At 37.5% G+C, this 13,339-nt stretch overlaps 1 protein-coding gene across 2 annotated transcripts in view; it reads left to right on the top strand.

Moving 5' to 3' along the window:
- The window catches only part of LOC129468935 (protein argonaute-3), a 133,202-nt gene that overhangs the window by 976 nt on the left and 118,887 nt on the right, over window positions 1-13,339 (top strand). The gene's annotated exons all lie outside the window — the stretch shown is intronic.

Genomic DNA, 13,339 nt, shown 5'->3' with positions numbered 1-13,339 from the left:
AACTTCAGATTAAGTTCGAAGGAGGTGTTGGTGCAACGTTAAATTCAACATGGCATTGCTCCTACCCTCGAGTTCTTTTCTGTTGTTTGTGGCAGCATGGTAGATAGTTTCTGAGGAGCTTGGAAATGTCATAGCAGCCTGGATCCCTGCTTATACGAGGAGGTGGATCTTAAAATTGCTGACAGTATTTTTTTTTTCATTCTCTCTTCCTTAGAGAAGTAGTTGTCGTATTCCTGGAAATTTGGAATTTAAGAAAACTGCTTTATGTCTAGGGGGAAGAGCAGCAGTCTTGCAGTCTTAAGAGAAAATTGCAACATGGATAGTACTTGTCCTTAAAAAAGGAAAAGTATTGTTTATGGTTCTAAAGTAATGAATTCAGGGACAGAAAGGTGTTGCATAACGGTTTGCCTAACAAATGATCGTGCTTGGCGTGTTAAATTTGAAAGTATGCTTCAGACGATCACAAGTTCGTAAATTAATTTTCAAAATATTTGCGAGGCTGTCTTGTTACTAATGGTGTTACAAGTTCCTGAATTCCATATCTCTTTTTGCCGATTTGATATAAGAAAAACTTGTGTAAAAGAAACCAGTGACATAACGATAGCTAAGAACTTTGTTGAATAGATTGAATATTAAGTGTCAAATGGATGCAAAAAAGCACTCAAACTGGGGAGGTGAGGTGGGGAGAGAGTTAAAAAAATTTTTTTTTTTTGCAAATTTTGTTACATGGAAGTTTCGCTAATCAACTTTACCTTATCTCTTTTTCCTGCTCCATTGTTCGCTTTCCCCCATATCGTCTTAAAAACAGAAAGTCTGTCTGGATTGTGAAAAGATTTCGACTCTTAACTCAGTTTTGATTTGTGTATTTCTAAACTGTCCTGCCCTTTTTAAAAAATTACGATACTACTGTTTTACTGTACAGGAAATGTGATTATTTGGGACCATAGGTGATCTTTGTACATAACTGTCCTGTTGTCAAGTCTGGAAAACAAATCATGAAAGTCAGACCCTTTATTAATCATCCTAAAACTTTTAAAGATATTTCAAAAAAGTTTTTAAAGTTTTTTCTTTTTCTCCTTAAGGTTTTTCATATGATATTGTGCCCATATATATGGGCAATGTCTTAGAAAACATTTGTAACATCAAACCACCTAGTCAACTGGTACAACTGGCCAAGTACAGCTCAGAAAATACATTTTACCTCTTCTTTTTTGGGTGTCCCATTGCTGAAATGGATACCCATTTAGCTGTCTTCACATTTGGGGAAGTGTGTAGTTAGATTATCAACTATATGTTTGGGTCTCTTGAAAAGTAAAGTTTTTTCTTCAGTACAGTTTATACATGATTGAATGTAGCCTAACAATGAAGATAAGCTATACTTTGGCTCAAGATTGACATTATCAGAAACAAAATTTTCATTATTCCTGAGACTTGTATATAATTGGTATGCTTAGCGTAAAGTTGAAAGCATAGCTGTGCAACTAAATTTTAAATACGTAATTTAGGCTGGGCGTGGTGGTTCATGCCTGTAATCTCAGCACTTTGGGAGGCTGAGGAAGGATGATCGCTTGAGCTCAGCAGTTGGAGACCAGCCTAGGTAACGTAGTGAGACCTGCCTCTACAAAAAACAGAAAAATTAGCTGAGAATTGTGGCACATGTCTGTAGTCCCAGCTACTTGGGAGGCTGAGGCAGGAGAATGGATTGAGCCCAGGAGGCAGAGATTGCAGCGAGCTATGATCACGCCACTACACTCCAGCCTAGGTGATGGAGCAAAACCCTGTCTCAAAAAAAAAAAAAAAAAAAAAAAAAAAAAAAAAAATCATCATTTGACATGTATTTTGATTTTAAAATTTTAGTATAAATGTTCTGAAAAAGTCTATTGAGTCAGTATTGAATCTTGGCTTTCCGATTCTGTCGTAAGTTTTTCTTTTGTGTGGAGATTCTCAGGAATCATCTTGTGATAGGATATTTTAAATTCTAGTTGTTCGGTGGATACATAGAAAACTGTTAAATTTATTTACATTAGGGAACCTCGAACACAAATACCATATAAGTTAGTATTTGTCTGTTCTTTCATATGAAATATTTTAAATGCTTTTTAAGGATGTCTTGTGCAATCTGCTGATTTAGTACCATCAGAACTTTGATTTAACAAAAAAAGGCGAAATTAGTTAAAAATTAATCAACAGTTTAACATCTGTGTCTGTGACTCTTTAGTTAGGGGAACATCTGATGAAACACCATTTTTTATGGTCTAATTACTGCTGAACTAAGAGTATAGGTTATGTTTCAGTTCTAAATAAAGTGGGAATAGGGAGCTGCAGAAATGCTTGATGATATCACTTCTCCTGAGTACTCATTTTTTAGGTCCATACTATTCTAGTCTGTGTTTTCAGATACTGTTAGACTACCGTTTAGGACAGAGGAACTATACTTTATAATGGAAGAAAAACATTTACTTTTACCTTAAATTAATGACATGCAAATTGTTTGATGTTTGGCGGAAGTTTTATACAGTCTTGCAAAAGTGAATGAACTGTTTCTTTCTTATTTATACTTTTAAATTCATGTCTGAAAATAGTTGTTTTAGAGTTCTGCATTTATTTAATAATAAAAGTTTTAGAAAAGTTACTTGGAACCAAGTTCCGAAGGAATAAAAGTTGCATATATGGGAAGCTAGAACTAAATCGAGATTGGGATTTGAATGATGTAGATAAAAATTATGGGTTAAAAATACCTACTAAAATATATAATGCCATCAGGGTCCCAATTTAGTATTTAAAACAATCTTCTTTTTATTTATTTATTTTTTTTTGAGATGGGGTCTTGCTTTCTCTGTCACCCAGGCTGGAGTGCAGTGGCGTGATATTGGCTCACTGCAACCTCCGCCTCCTGGGTTCAAGTGATTCTCTTGTCTCAGCCTCCCGAGTAGCTGGGATTACCGGCATGCATCACCATGCCCAGCTAATTTTTTGTATTTTTAGTAAAGATGGGGTTTCACCATGTTGGCCAGGCTGGTCTTGAACTCCTGACCTGAGATGATCTGCCTGCCTCGGCCTCCCAGAAAACAATCTTCTTTAATAACTTTGAAAATGTTTTTGTTGTTATATAAATTTTCTCACTTGTAGTTCTTTGCCTTGAAGGAAAAAAATCAAATTAGTGCTCTGTCTGTGGGCATGAATCTTGAAAGTGATAAGGGTTTTCCTACTGGGTTGTCACTTAAATTTTGGCTTGTGCTGCCCTGGAGTGACCATTATGACTTAAAAAAATATATTTATTGCACTTGACTGGCAGTGGGACTTATAAAAATGTGCAAGATTGTTTTGATATTTGGTTTAGAATTTCTCTTTCAATGAAGGGACTCCGAGGGAAAACAGAAAATGAGACATAAAATAAATTTTTCCTTCTAAAAAAAGACTTAAGGGAAAAAATGTATAGATAACCTTCAAATATAATTCAGTTAACATGAAGACGTTTACAAAATTACCCATGATTCTATCAGCCTCATATAACCATTCTTTACATTTTTAAACCAAATTCTAAACTAATCTGTTTAGTTTTTTAAAAATTAAGGAATTAAGTTATTTAGGAAAGCCATTTGAATGAAAAGATACCTAGATGCTACTTCATTTTGCTTTTTTGGAGAATTGTATGTAATAAGTTGGTAATTTAGAATTAATTTATATTAGTTTATATCTTCCAATGGGAACATTGCGTTTTTTAGTTACTGCCTGGCCTGACAGTATGCAAAGAGGCCTGGGGCCCTGTAAAGGGGACATTTCCTGGAAGAATTCTCTGTTGTATATGGAAAAACCCTGGCTCAGAGTAGATTTCTTGCCAAATTGTCTAAGCTGATGGATTCTAGTTGAATACCATTTTGCTTTATAATATAGCCATCTAGTTTCACATCGGTTTCTATATTCTTAAAATACTTGAGGATCTACCTGAAAGATGAATTAAAATATTGTTAATCTAACAAAGCATATTATCTTACGGTACTTAAAACTATAATCTTAAAAAGTAATTTATAAGTTTTTGTTGTTGCTAATGGGTAGGAGAAAAAAGACCAAAGTGATAATTCTGTTTTCAGGAAGGTGAAACTAAAAAGATAATTTATTTAAGATCAGTATCCTTTCCAGACCTGTGTAGTCTCAGACTGTTGAGATGAACAGCATTTACCAGACATTCCTACCTTCTAATTCAGTTGTCTTGGATACTGAATAGACCCTCATTCTTGGCTCATTAACAAAACAGATGTGAGAAAGAATATTGTGTGGTTTTTCAGCCATAATGGTTATGCTGTTAGGATACATGAACAGCCTTTCTGTATTTGGAGTTTCTGTGGTTTTCTGCCATTATCTGTGTTAATATTAATGACTTTCTTTGGCTAGCCACTGCTTAAAAAAAAAAACAACTATTGAGATTCAGCAAAACCTTGTCACACAACTGATGCTTTCTCTTATACATTAAAATGTGGGCATTTTGTGGTTTGATTATAATAAAAAAATGTGTGCATTAGTCTGAAATGTCAGCTTAAGGAAATGAAGAATTCCTTGTTTTTTGTTTGTTTGTTTGAGACAGAGTTTTGCTCTCGTCACCCAGGCTAGAGTGCAATGGCGCGATCTTGGCTCAGTATTTTTAGTAGAGACGGGATTTCACCATGTTGGCCAGGCTGGTCTCGAACTCCTGACTTCAGGTAGTCCACACACCTCGGCCTCCCAGAGTGCTGGGATTACAGGCATGAGCCACTGCGCCTGGCCTAGAATTCCTTGTTTTACATCAGCCAGTTATTTTATACATCGTTTCCAAATTGTCAAGTTCTTGGGAAATCACAACGTGGTATCTACAGTCTATTGATGTGAGATATTTTTAGATTAAAAAAACATTTTTTGTAGAGACAGGATCTTACTATGTTGCGCAGGCTGGTCTTGAACTCCTAGACTCAAATGATCCTCCTGCCTCAGCCTCCCAAAATGCTGGTATTACAGGAGTGAGCTACCATGCCCACCCGTATTTTTAGGTTTTTCATTTGTAGAAGAAATTTTACAAGACTATGTTCTCAATTGTAAGCTTACATAATACTACCTTTGAGTCATTACTAATACTTGATATTTTAACTGATTTCTGAATCTTCTAACAATATGAGAGAGACATAGTATTTCTGTGAACTTTAAAAATGATGAAAGAATAGATTGCAAAATGGGCTCTTACTAATAACAAGGGAAATGCCCCCTTTTATTTTCAAGGGAGGAAATGCCTTTAAAAATTGTTTCTCACTCCTGTAATCTCAGTGCTTTGGGAGGCCAAGGCAGTGGATCAGCTGAGGTAAGGAGTTCGAGACTAGCTTGACCAAAATGGTGTAACCTCGTCTCTATTAAAAATACAAAAAATTAGCCAGGCATGGTGGCGGGTGCCTGTAATACCCACTACTCGGGAGGCTGAGGCAGGAGAATCCTCTGAACATGGGAGGTGGACATTGCAGTGAGCTGAGGTCACGGCATTGCATTCCAGCCTGGGCAACAAGAGTGAAACTCCATCTCAAAAAAAAAAAAAAAAAAAAATTGTTTCCCAGCCGGATGCGGTGGCTCACACCTGTAATCCCAGCACTTTGGGAGGCCGAAGCAGGCAGATCACGAGGTTAGGAGTTCAAGACCAGCCTAACCAACATGGTGAAACCCCGTCTCTATTAAAAATACAAAAAATAGCTGTTCATGGTGGCGTATGCCTGTAATCCCAGCTACTTGGGAAGCTGAGACAAGAGAATTGCTTGAACCTGGGAGGTGGAGGTTGCGGTGAGCCAAGATCGCACCACTGCACTCCAGCCTGGACCACAGTGCGAGATTCTGCTCAAAAAAGAAATAAATTGTTTCACATACTGCCACCTGATAAGCTTAACCCTCAACTGGCTGGATGTTCTATAAGTGGTTATTTAATTGTAGTGAGCCTAATAATAAGTGCGGTATGTTTGGACAGATTCATTGAATGAAAAAGTGGAATTAGCAGGTGGGAGGTTCATGAAGTTCCATGCTGTTTACTACGTAGTTTTGCAGACTTAACATGTATAAAATCAGAGACATTTCATTAAGTCAGATTTTGAGATCAACACAGTATATTTCTTTTTCCAAAACAAAAATGTATTATTTTTCTTTTTTTTTTTTTTTTTTTGAGACGGAGTCTTACTCTGTCGCTCAGGCTGGAGTGCAATGGCATGATCTCGGCTCACTGCAACCTCTGCCTCCTGGGCTCAAGCAATTCTCCTTCCTCAGTCTCCCTAGTAGCTGGGATTACAGGTGCCCGCCACCACGTCCAGCTAATTTTTGTATTTTTAGTGGAGATGGGGTTTCATCATGTTAGTCAGGCTGGTCTTGAACCAGACCTGACCTCAGGTGATCCACCCTTCTTGGCCTCCCAAAGTGCTGGGATTACAGGTATGAGCCACCGTGCCCGGCCCAAAAATGCATTCTTTTTCTGATTATAAAATAATAACTACATGTTTATTACTTTAAAAAACAAACGATATAAGAATGTCTCAAATAGAAGATGAAAATATGAGCCTATCCTCCAGATAAAACCATTGTTAACTCTTTCTTGTATATCTTCCCAGACATCCATCCATCTGTCCGTATATTTATCATACGAATTGTTTCTAACCTCCTTTTTCCACTTAGTAATGTGTCGTAAATATCTTTCATTACTTACATCTATGTAACAGTATAATAATTTATACTGAGTACGTAGCATTTAATTTTATCTGTATATTGATCAGTCTCATTGATAGTGGTTTAGATTTTTTCCAGTTTTTTGTTATTATGACTAAAACTTTGTAAGTATTCTAGTACATATGTCTTTGTATACTGGTCCAGTGCTTGCTTTTGGATAAATTGTTAGAAGTAGAATTATTGAAACAGTATTCCATGAATATTAAAGAAAATGTTCCCAGTGAAAATCTATAATTTGGTAATTGGCTATAGTATATGTTATAGTTGATTTTGATTTATTCACTGCTTGTTTTTTTTCATCAGTCACATTTGCTGTAGGCTATTGTTTAGCTTTAGTGACTTTCCAATTGTTACATATTGGATTACTAGATGAGTGAACAACAGGGACACATGTATGCTTTGGAAATGTATGGTTTTATGTTAGAAATTTAGTTTGGTTAGTTATTATCCAGTACATACAATAACTGCTGAAAGAAAAGTTTGATATAGAGAGAAAGTCCAGATAGTGCTTTGTATTTCTGTGTAGTTATATTTCCGACTCTAGTGGGCAGTATGTATTTGTTAAATAACTAAAATATGCTTCATTGGAAGTATAATTCATTGTATTGACAGAATTGTTTCATCTGCTAATTTACATTAGAATATTTTCTGGATACTAAACTTGATTAGTATCTATAGAGTTCTGTTCATTGCTTATTCATGCAACAGAATTTTGCTTTGTGCCAAATTATTTAAAAAGCACCAGGTAAAATAATGACAATGGAGAAAAAAATTGACAGCGTGATATAGTGTAAAAAGCATGGGTTTTAGAGACAGATTCTGGCTCTTAAATTAACTGAAATTTATTAATGATGTGTCGGTATAGGTTTGAGTACAAATGTACTCCTCTTGTAGAGGATGTTGATAGTAGGGGGTCTGTGTGTATGTCAGGTCAGGAGGCCTGGGACATATGGGAAATCTCTACCTTCTGTTCAATTTTGCTAAAACTTCTCTCAAATAGAAGATGAAAATATCTAAAACTTCTCTAAAAAATAGTCTGTCAGAAAAAGTTAACTGCTACTTTGGGCAGTGCATTTAATCTTCCTTAACCTTAATTTTCTTATCTGTACAATGGGATAGTAAAAAGAGATGACACATGCAAAGGAAATGGCCATTTCTCTCTTTTTTATGATATTTTACTATAGAGAATTTAGGATGTATACAAATAGGCAGAACTCTATAAGAAACTCTATTGTACCCACCACCCAACCGCAGTCATCAACCCACGTCCAGTCGCGTCTCTTCTACTTTCCCCTTTTATATTTTTGAAGCATACTCTAGATATAATGTGATTTTATTCATATTTAGTAGTAACTATAAAAGTTATGGACTCATGATATAGTACGATTATCACAGCAAAATAATAATCACTTATAAAATTTTCTAATCATTGTTCAAATTTTTACTTGTCTCACATATTTTTTAAACTGTTTGCCTTAAAAAAAATTTTTTTTTTTTTTTTTTTTTTGAGATGGAGTCTCACTCTGTTGCCCAGGCTGGAGTGCAGTGGCGCGATCTTGGCTCACTGAAAACTCCACCTCCTGGGTTCACACCATTCTCCCGCCTCAGCCTCCTGAGTAGCTGGGAGTACAGGCGCCTGCCACCACGCCTGGCTAATTTTTCGTATTTTTTAGTAGAGACGGGGTTTCACTGTGTTAGCCAGGATGGTCTTGAACTCCTGACCTCAGATGATCCGCCCGCATCAGCCTCCCAAAGTGCTGGGATTAGAGGCATGAGCCACCACGCCCAGCCTAAAAAAAATTTTTGATTCAAAATCCAAATAAGTTCTACACATTGTGATTGATCGATAATGTCTTTTAAGTGTCTTAATCGGTAAGTTTTCTCTCCTTGTTTGTCTCCTCTGCAATTTATGGGTTGTTTGTCCTTTTAGAATTTTTCACGATCTGGATTTTGCTGGTTCCATCTTTACAATGTAATTTAACATAATCCTTTGAATTTCCTGTAAACTGCTAGTGGATCCAAGGGCTTGATCAAATTCAGGCCATTCTTTTTGAACTTACTACAGTTGGGTTTTTGTCCCTAGCACTTCACTGGAATTGTTTTTATCAAGGTCAGCAAAGACTTAGCTAAACCCAGTAGTTCCCAAATCTTCATTTTATTTCATCCACATCTAATGACATTTTCTTCTTGAAACACTATTTTTCTCCATTCGGTTTTCAGGGTACCACTCTCTCCAGGTCCTCCTCCAACCTTGTTGGCTGTTACTTTTCCAGTTCCTTTGCTGTTTTCATTTCCCTAATTTCTAAATATTGGGAGTATCCTTGGGGTTAGTATTCTGTATCCATGCCACAGTCTGTCTGATCTCTAATCCAGTGGTTTTAAATAACACTTATATACTGAGGACACCCACATTTACACCTCCAGCCTGGACCTCTCCCTTGAACTCCACACTCATCTAACTGCTTACTATTCATCTACTTGTAGACACCTCAAATTTAGCATGTCCTTAAAATCCTCTTGATATCCTCTCCAAACTTGCTACTATCACTGAGTCTTTCCTATCTCAGTAAGTGACACTTCTGTTCTTTCAGTTGTACAGACCAAAAAGCCTTGAGAATGTTTCTCCTCATACCCCACATCTAGTGCATTTAACACTTCTTGTCAGGCCTACCTTCTAAATGTTTTCCACATCCACATCACTCCCCTAACTGTACTACTGTAGTCCTAGCCAACATTATCTTTCACCTAGACAGCCACATAGTCTGCTGACTGGTCTCCCTGCTTTTGTACCCTTATGTATAATTTTTCATACAGCAGCTGGAGTGATACTTAAAAAAAAATTTAAGTCAGATCATAACACTTTTTCACTCAGAACTCAGAGGGCTGACACTATCTAACTAACTTCAAGACTCACGATAAAGCTACTGTAATCAAGATAGTGTGGTATTGGTGAAAGAAACAACTAATGGAACAGAACAGAGTCCAGCATGGCAGGTTACAATCCCAATTCTCCTACTTACTAGCTAGAAAAATTTTAGGCAAATTATTTCAGTTTTCCTCATCTGTAAAATTATTCCTTCCTTTATGGGGTTGGTATGAAGATTAAATGAGATAATGCATGTAAAAGCACCTAGCAGGCCAGGCCTGGTGGCTCATGCCTGTAATCCCAGTATTTTGGGAGGCCAAGGCGGGCAGATCACTTGTTCTCAGGAGTTCAAGACCAGCCTGGGCAACATGGTGAAACCCTGTCTCTACCAGAAATACAAAAACTTAGCCCTGCATGGTGTAAAATAAAAGCACTTAGCACACTGCCTGAGACATAGTCAGAACTTGATAAATTTTAGAATTTGTGGATTTTCTAATTTGATCTTGATAAGTTTCATAAGAAAGAGGCAGGTCAAGTATTATTTTCATTTTTTTTAGATCAGGAAACAAATTCAGGGACAGTATTTGGTGACGGTCAAATGATTAGATTATTGGCAGAGCCAGTACTAAGGGCTAGTACGGAATTTGTACAGTATTACTTATCTCAGGCTAGGATAGGAAAGATTATGCCCTCTGAAGAGATTTTTAAAAAAACACAAAGTAAAATTTAAAAACAAATGATTCAGGCAGCATTTTAGTCTATTTTCGTCTACACTGAATAAAAAGTTATTGTTAGCCCAATTTTTTATTCCTGATACAAACTCATTCTTTTGATATATTGTTGGATTTAATTTAACATTTTGTTAGGATTTTTGCATGTATATTCGTGAATTAGATTAGCTTATGATTTTCCTTTTTTATGGTGTTTTTGTCAGGTTTTAGTACCAGAATTTCTCTGGCATCATAAATTGTGTTGGGGTATGTTTACTTTTTTTCTGTTCTCTGGAAGTGTTTGTATAACATCGGTATTATTTTTTTCCTTAAATGTTTGGTATAATTCTCTAGTGAAGCCATCTGGATCTGGAATTTTTTTGTATGTGTGTGGAAGTATTTTAAATTGTGGATTTAATTTATTTGGAGGACTTTTAATATTTTTTTAAATGTAATTTTTAGTTTATTCAGATAATAGTTTATTAATTTATCATTTGAATTTTGATTAACAAAGCTGTATTTTGAGCTTCAAAAATTTAGTGCTGGACATCACTTAGGTTTTCTTTAAATTTTTTTGATTAAAAAATGTAGAATATACAACCATTAAATTTACCATCTTAACCATTTTTGTGTACAGTCAGTAGTGTTCTGTACATTCACAGTGTTGTGGAGCCAATCTCCACAACTCTTTTCATTTTCTATAACTGAAACTATATCCATTTAACAACTCCCCATTTGCTCATGTCTCAGCTCCCAGTGACCACACGTCTACTTCCTGTTTCTTGTGAAATTGACTACTCTAGGTACCTCATGTAAGTGGAATCGTATAAATCATATAGTGTTTGTCATTCTGTGACTGGTTTTTTTTTTTTTTTTTTTTTGAGACGGAGTCTTGCTCTGTCTCCCAGGCTGGAGTGCAGTGGCATGATCTCAGCCCACTGCAATCTCCACCTCCCGGGTTCAAGTGATTCTCCTGCCTCAGCCTCCCAAGTAGCTGGTGGCTACAGGTGCACACAACCACACTCAGGTAATTTTTTTGTATTTTTTTGGTGGAGATGATGTTTCACCATGTTGGCCAGGCTGGTCTTGAACTCCTGACCTCAAATGATCCTCCCGCGTTGGCTTCCCAGAGGCACAGGTGTGCCATGCCTATCTTTTTTTTTTTTTTTTTTTTGGGAGGGGGCAGAATCTCGCTTAGCTGCCCAGGCTGGAGTGCAGTGGTGCAATCTCGGCTCACTGCAGCTGCTGTCTCCCAGGTTCAAGCAGTTCACCTGTCCCAGCCTCCCAAGTATCTGGGATTACAGGCACCTGCCATCATGCCTGGCTAATTTTTGTATTTTAGTAGAGACAGGGTTTCACCATGTTGGCCAGGCTGGTCTTGAACTCCCAACCTCAGGTGATCCACCCACCTTGGCCTCCCAAAGTGCTAGGATTACAGGCGTGAGCCACCACCCCCAGCTCTTTTTTTTTTAACAAACAAAAAAAAAAAGACAGGGTCTTGCTCTATCACCCAGGCTGGAGTGCAGTGGCATGATCTCAGCTCACTGTAACCTCCACCTCCGGGGCTCAAGCGATTCTACCACCTCAGTCTTCCGAGTAGCTGGGACTACAGGTGCACACCTGGCTAATTTTTTGTGTTTTTGGTAGATACAGACGAGTTTTTACCATGTTGCCCAGACTGGTCTTAAACTCCTGAGCCCAAGCAGTCTGCCCACCTCGGCCTCCCAAAGTGCTGGGATTACGGGTGTGAGCCACCATGCCCAGCCTGTCTTATTTCACTTAGCATAATATCTTCAAAGTTAATCATGTTTTAGTGTGTGTCAGAATTTCTTTTTTAAGGCTGAATAATATTTCATTGTATGTATATACCACATTTTGTTTATTCATTCATCCATCACTGGGTACTTAGGTTGCTTCCACCTTTTGGCTATTGTGGCTAATGCTGCCCTGAGCATGGGTGTACAAATAACTCTTCAATCAGTTCTTTCTGCTTTCACTTCTTTTGAGTGTATACCCAGAAGTAGAATTGCTAGATCACATGGCAATTCTATTTTTCATTTTTTGAGGAACCAGCATACTGTTTTTCAAAGTGACTGTACCATTTTATAGTTCTACCAAAAGAGGATTTTTCAAATTTGATGAATAATACTTTTTTTTTTTTTAAGACAGGGTCTTGTCATTTTGCCCAGGCTAGTCTTGAACTCCTAAGCTCCTAAGCCTCCTGAGTGTCTGGGATTACAGGCACAAGATGCTGTGCCTGGCTATATAGTACGTTAGTGTATCAGTAAGTTTTATTTCTCTAGGAATTTGTCTGTTTCATCAAACTGTCAAATTTATTGACACAATGTTTGCAATGTCTTCAGTAGCTGTAGTGATTTTTTTTCACTTCTGTTATTAGTTAAGCCCTTTTCCTCCTTTTTAAAAGAAATCAGTGTTGCCTAGATTTTATCAATTTTATTTACCTTTTTTTTTTTTTTGGTATTTTTGGTAAGACAGAGCCTCACTCTGTTGCCCAAGCTCAAGTGCAGTGGTGCCTCAGCCTCCTAAGTAGCTGGAACTACAGGCCTGCACCACCACGCCTGGCTAATTTTTGTATTTTTTTTTTATAGAGACAGGGCTTCACCATGTTGGCCAGGCTGGTCTTGAACTCCCAATCTCAGGTGATCTGCCCACTTTGGCCTCCCAAAGTCCTGGGATTGCAGGCGTGAGGCACTGTGCCCAGCCCATTTATCTTTTTTTTTTTTTTTTTTTTTTTTTTTTTGTGATGGGGTCTCACTCTATCACCCAGACTGGAGTGCATAATCTTGGCTCATTGCAAACTCTGCCTCCCAGGCTCAAGCTATCCTCCCACCTCAGCCTCCTTTGTAGCTGGGACCACAGGTGTGCACCACCACACTCAGCTAATTTTTTGTATTTTTGGTAGAGATGGGGTTTTGCCTTGTTGCCCATGGTGGTCTTGAACTCCTGAGCTCAGGCGATCCACCTGCTTTGGCCTTCCAGAGTCCCAAAGTGCTGGGATTACAGGCATGAGCTGCCATGCTTG

The sequence above is a fragment of the Symphalangus syndactylus genome, chromosome 12 (assembly GCF_028878055.3).
Source record: "Symphalangus syndactylus isolate Jambi chromosome 12, NHGRI_mSymSyn1-v2.1_pri, whole genome shotgun sequence".
NCBI lineage: Eukaryota > Metazoa > Chordata > Mammalia > Primates > Hylobatidae > Symphalangus > Symphalangus syndactylus.
This window is presented reverse-complemented; position numbering and strand designations above follow the sequence as displayed.